The 5,524-nt window shown below is 45.4% G+C and overlaps 1 long non-coding RNA gene across 1 annotated transcript; it reads right to left on the reverse strand.

Moving 5' to 3' along the window:
• Positions 1-4,195: 4,195 nt before the first annotated feature.
• Positions 4,196-5,267, reverse strand: LOC135386960 (uncharacterized). The gene is made up of 3 exons (XR_010420737.1): positions 4,787-5,267; positions 4,560-4,679; positions 4,196-4,233 (listed from the first exon to the last, which is right to left on the reverse strand). It is a non-coding gene; the product is annotated as an uncharacterized LOC135386960 (long non-coding RNA).
• Positions 5,268-5,524: the final 257 nt, after the last annotated feature.

A 5,524-nucleotide genomic window follows, 5' to 3' on the forward strand; every position in this document is an offset into this window, starting at 1 on the left:
TCAGGGCTTTCGTAAGTGGACACTTGACTTTCACAAGATTGAACCTTTTCACTTTGTGTCTCTGCCCAGATTAAGCACGTCTTGCGCCCTAAAAATGAGTAAGGTAGAGCTAGAGTTGATTCACGACCCTGACGCGTACCTGCTGATTGAAAATGGCATACGAGGAGGTATTACACAGTGTTCGCTGAGGAAAGCGACTGCAAATGTACCAGGAACAGAGCAGTTTGACCCCAAAAGCCCAAGTAGCTTGATCCACTACATAGACGTTAATGGGCTTTACGGTTCAGTAATGAGAGAACCACTACCTTACGGAGGTTTCGAGTGGCTCACAGAGGATGAAATCACGAACTTGGATATAACACACCTCCCAGATGACGCACCTATGGGTTACTTCCTCGAGGTAGATCTAGCATATGACAAAGAAATCCACCAACGTCACAGAGATCTGCCAGTTGCCCCCGAAAAAATGTCAGTTCCCTATGATCTGCTGTCAGAGTATCAAAAGGAATTGATGAAGTTTCACCTTCCTGAGAAAGCTACCGATGCAAAATTACTGTTGACATTATTCGACAAAGAGAGATATTTTCTACACTATCGCAATCTGCAGTTGTATATGCATTTGGGCTTGCGTCTCACCAAAGTTCACAGGGTTCTAAAGTTCAATCAAAAGCCCTTTCTCCGATCTTATGTGGACTTCAATCACGATCTTCGAAAACGAGCTACGCGCTACGAATGCCTTCGAAAGCTCCCAAGCTAAGATTGCAATTAATAGTGTGTACGGACGTTCGTGTATGCAGGTTAGAAAGTTTGTAAACTGTCGTCTCATAGTAACCGACGAACAAGTGCTCAGACTCCTACGCAAACCAAACCTAAAGGAGTTCCGACCGCTGAGCTCTCGTGTTATCCTCTTCCAATTCTCTCAATCTGTGCTCCGCATGAGACAGCCACTGTACCTAGGATTCGCGATACTGGAACTGTCCAAGTTGAAGATGTTTGATTTTTACCACAACCACCTTCTTCGTGTAGCTCCAGATACTAGACTGTTGTATATGGACACAGATTCCTTCATCATAAAGTTGAGTGAAGAGAAAGCGCTTCTCGAACTAGCTGACAACCATCTGGATAACTCTAGCTATGACCCCGATCATCCGTTATATTCCGCGAAAAATAAGATGGTACTGGGAATGTTTAAAAACGAGATGCCTCGTGATCACATTCTCGGTTTCTGTTGTCTAAAACCAAAACTGTACGGTCTCGAACTGAGTAGCAAAAAGCAGTACAACCGTGCGAAAGGTGTGAAACATTCTGAAGCACAGAAGCTTCTTTATTCCCTGTACACCGACGCTCTTGAGTATGGCAGAATACACTCTATTAAACAGAACCTGATCGTGCACAAAGACAATGTAAACAAAAGTGTCTCAGTGACAAAGATTGCTCTCAACCCTTTGGATACAAAGCGTTACATTTGTGCAGATCGAATTGAAACATTCCCTTTTGGTTTTCACACCTAATCATATGTATGCATCGGACAAGTGTAAACAAAGATGGAAGCATCAGGATGGTAAATGATGGAAAAGCCAATTAGCATCAATATAGATGTTACCCTTTCTTTATTCTTGTGCAGGGTGTCGAACCGAAACGTTTTTCGTTCCGGTTTTCGTTCCGGTTACATCATAAACGATCCGGTACCGGTTCTGCTCCGGAGCAAAAAAATAACGGTTCATACCGGTTTTTAACCGGTTCCGCTTCTGCTGGGAATATTTATCCCCACAAAAAAATCAATGCTACAAAATGTAAATCCGCATACATGGTATTTAATATTAATAGATAGCTGTGAAATTGGTAGCTCCTGGTTCCTGCAGGTTACTGTCTGTTCAAATAGGATTTCTCCTTTCTTGAAGCACATGCTACAAACGGACTTGTTTATCGTGATGTCATACGTAAAGTAATTTCTTGTTGGGTTGGAGCGATCGCGTCCCATCCGAATGTCTGTTGCTACTGTCTAGCCAGCAAGCACCACCGCACGAGTACGACGCAAATCGAGGAACACCTTCACTCAAACACAACGCGCTCGATGGCTCCGTTTTATTTTCTTCGTGTCCTGTCCACAAAAGAGTTGCCACTTCGCACGGGCTCGCCCTCGCGTATACGTAAATGCATTCAACTTAGCTGCTCTCAAACAAGGGACGCGTTGCGCGACATTACCGATAAAGAAGCCGTTATGCAGCCCCCTTGGGTCGCTGTTTAGTTGAGGAGAGTTTGGGGGGGATCAAATTAGAACGAACAGTACGGCACATTGCTAGAGAGTCACATGTACCTCTAAGTCTGTGTGCGTGCGCGAACGATAAACCATTACAAAGGGAGCCTAAGGGTCATAGTATACCGACATACATTCCACCGTAACCGTAACCCTCGTATGGTACCCATGACATGACTTCAGAGCACACGACGTCTGTTTCATTCGCCTATCCGTAGTCCAAACCGGCGAAGTTTTTTTTTTTGACCGAAAACCGTTAAATATATTTTTCAGTTTCCCTCCTGAGCGAAAAAAACGTATACGGTTTCGATTCGGTTCCGGTTCGCACCAAAATAGCGGTTTTTTTCGGTTTTCGGTTCCGGTTTTCGGTTCGCTCCGACACCCTGTTCTTGTGTTTTTTTTTCTAACAAGTGTTTAACACTAAAGGAGTGTTGATTGTACATATCTTCATTTGACTTATTCAGTGCACCTTTTTTCCTAAGTTTTTTATGTGAATGAGAGAGTTGTCACTTCCTTAAATAATGAAACTTTTTCAAAGTGTTTGCAAAAAAAGTGGAGTATGTACTTTGCAAAACAGCTTGTTTCAGTTCTCTTGTTTTCAAAGTGATGATGAAATTGTGACTGTATAATACTTTTCGCCATTTTTGTGAGCTGTCTGATGTAATGTATCCTACTTTTCTTGCTAAGATGACTAAATAAAGGCTCTTTTCTTTTCAAAAACAAATTTATTCACTTTTAGAGTACACTACAACATGACATGTTATCTGTTTTTCGTGGTATCTGTTTACGCACAAGTATTGCTATCAGCCTATCATTGAATTTAAAGTTGGTGTGTGAGAACCTCCGAGTACACTCTTCAAGTAGAAACCCACAGCAGAGAAGACTACCTACATAGAGACAATAAAGTCCACATGTGGCTGAGCCGTATCCCTGAAGTCGTTTCCTGTTGTAGTGAAATGAAGATGCTGGGTGTATGAATTTGTAGAACTCCTTGTATAGTGGTCGCATTCCGTAGCTATCGAAATAAGAAATGCTCCTATCGTTAGAGATATGGAATAGAGTCCAGTGTTCTCCCGGGGAAGATCTTGGAGCTGTATTCACCACATAAAGACCCGGTCCAGCTTTTTGCAATGCAATTTCATCGCGAGCGAAAGTTCCACGAAAGCATGTCCTTGTGCAATGGTTCCGAGCAAAAGCTGCATAAAATTCCCATTCTTCCATTTTGATTCGTTTATACGAATTTAACGCGTCTGTCTTTGTTTATTTCCAGAACACGAGGTGTCTCGGAAACAAAGAGCACCGTGACAGCTTCTGTAAGGTTAGCAGCAAATGTCAATGTGAGACGAACATTAGCTTGAAGCACTGGACTTAGTGACTGCAGTTCCACATCCGGTGTGAGGTGATAATAAAGCATAAATGTCTCTTTTGCATATGCAGCCGGAGCTAGAGGTATATCCTTGCTCTTAAGTTTGTGAAGCAAATTCATGTATCCCTTTCCCGGCGTCGGGAACTTGGCGCCCCCATCGCCCGGCAGCAGCCGCAGTAGCCCCCTCCTGCACCAACGGTTTGGTCGCCGCAGGAGGGAGACCCCCACGTATAGCTGTGCGTGGCTTTCCCGTGTCTGGGGAAAGGGGGATCCTGGCGGTTGAGTGGACCCGGAGGTTGTTTTGGACCCTTCGGGGCCCCTCCGGGAAAGCAACACACCGCTTTGGCCCCTGCTTCCCATAGTCGGGTGGTCCTGGAAGGCCCGGCCAGGATTATTCAGCTAGTCGCCATCTCCCTTTTCACTACTTTTTCTTTCTCCACTCCTTCACTGTCTTCCTTTTCCTCCCTTCACCTTCTTTGGCGGCAAGGGTCAACCTTGGGCAGTCTTTTCACCCTCCAGAAGCTGCACTAGGGTATGGTGCAGAGGTAGGTGTTAGCGTGCGGGGCAGTTCCCCAAGTTGGGCTCCATGGTGGGCGACACGCCTGCTGCACTGAACAATAATATCTTCTTACATGGATAACCACCACTCTAAAAAAACTGATCGGCGCCTAAAACGGAGCCGCACCGAGAGACCTGAACCGAATCTGCTTGATCTGTCTCCAGACCCTTGGTTTCCGAAGTTCCTAATAATTCAGTCTAAGGAAGAGGGAAAGCCACTTGCTAAAATTTCTCCTTTTGTTGTGGCGAAGGAACTCGAAAAAGTAATCGGTAAATCTTACAACGCAAGAAAACTGAATGCAGGGGATATCCAGGTCGAAGTACAGAACAAACATCAAAGCACGGCATTACAGACACTGTCAAACATCGGGAACATACCTGTAAATGTTAACGTACACCGCACACTGAACATAACCAAAGGTGTAATATCAGAAGATGAACTCATCGAATGCACAGAATCTGAGATTGAAGATGGACTGAGTGAGCAGGGCGTGGTCTCTGCAAAACGGATCATTATGAGGAGGGATGGTAAGGAAATCCCAACCAAGCACATTATTCTTTCTTTTCAACTACATGCGTTACCTTCTAATATAAAGGCTGGTTACCTCAGTTGCAATGTCAGACCATACATTCCAAACCCAAGACGTTGTTTCAAGTGCCAGCATTTTGGGCACAGTTCGCTTGTCTGCCGCGGACACTCCACCTGCCCAAAGTGCTCTGGCAAAGACCATTCGCCAGAGACTTGCAGCAATGAGTACCGTTGTGCCAACTGCCAGGGCAACCACCCGGTGTACTCTCGATCGTGTCCACGTTGGAAAGAAGAAAAAGAAATCATAAAGATCAAAACCGTACAAAACATTCCTTACAGAGCTGCAAAGACACAATACGAATTTCAAATGAAAGGATCTTTCTCCGAAGTGGTGCGCAGGGGAGTGGCACCACCAAGGAAATCTGTGGAAACTCAAACCTGCTCGCAGGTCTCTGAGTTCCCACCCTACACTCCCCAACAGGAGGCTGGAGACACTCAGGTGACTCCTGCAGTTACGGAGGCCAGCCGTTCAACTGGCCACAAAGAAACAGCCATGGCCTCCTCTGAGGTCGATGGCACACAATCAGTTTGGGACGGGGTCGTAAAAACCCCTTCCCAAAGAGGCACCCAAAGTATGGAGGTCGATGATGATGACTGCATGTCGCAGAAGTCATCGTCGAGCCTCCCCAGCATTCCTTCACAACGGAAGGAAAAACGAGAAAAAGGACGAGGAAGGGGTTTCAAAGGGAATGAGCAACAGAAACAACCCCCGCGAAGGGTCCAACCCCCCTAAATGGTACAAGTCCTTTCTAGT

Source organism: Ornithodoros turicata, chromosome 3 (genome assembly GCF_037126465.1).
Source record: "Ornithodoros turicata isolate Travis chromosome 3, ASM3712646v1, whole genome shotgun sequence".
NCBI classification, from domain to species: domain Eukaryota; kingdom Metazoa; phylum Arthropoda; class Arachnida; order Ixodida; family Argasidae; genus Ornithodoros; species Ornithodoros turicata.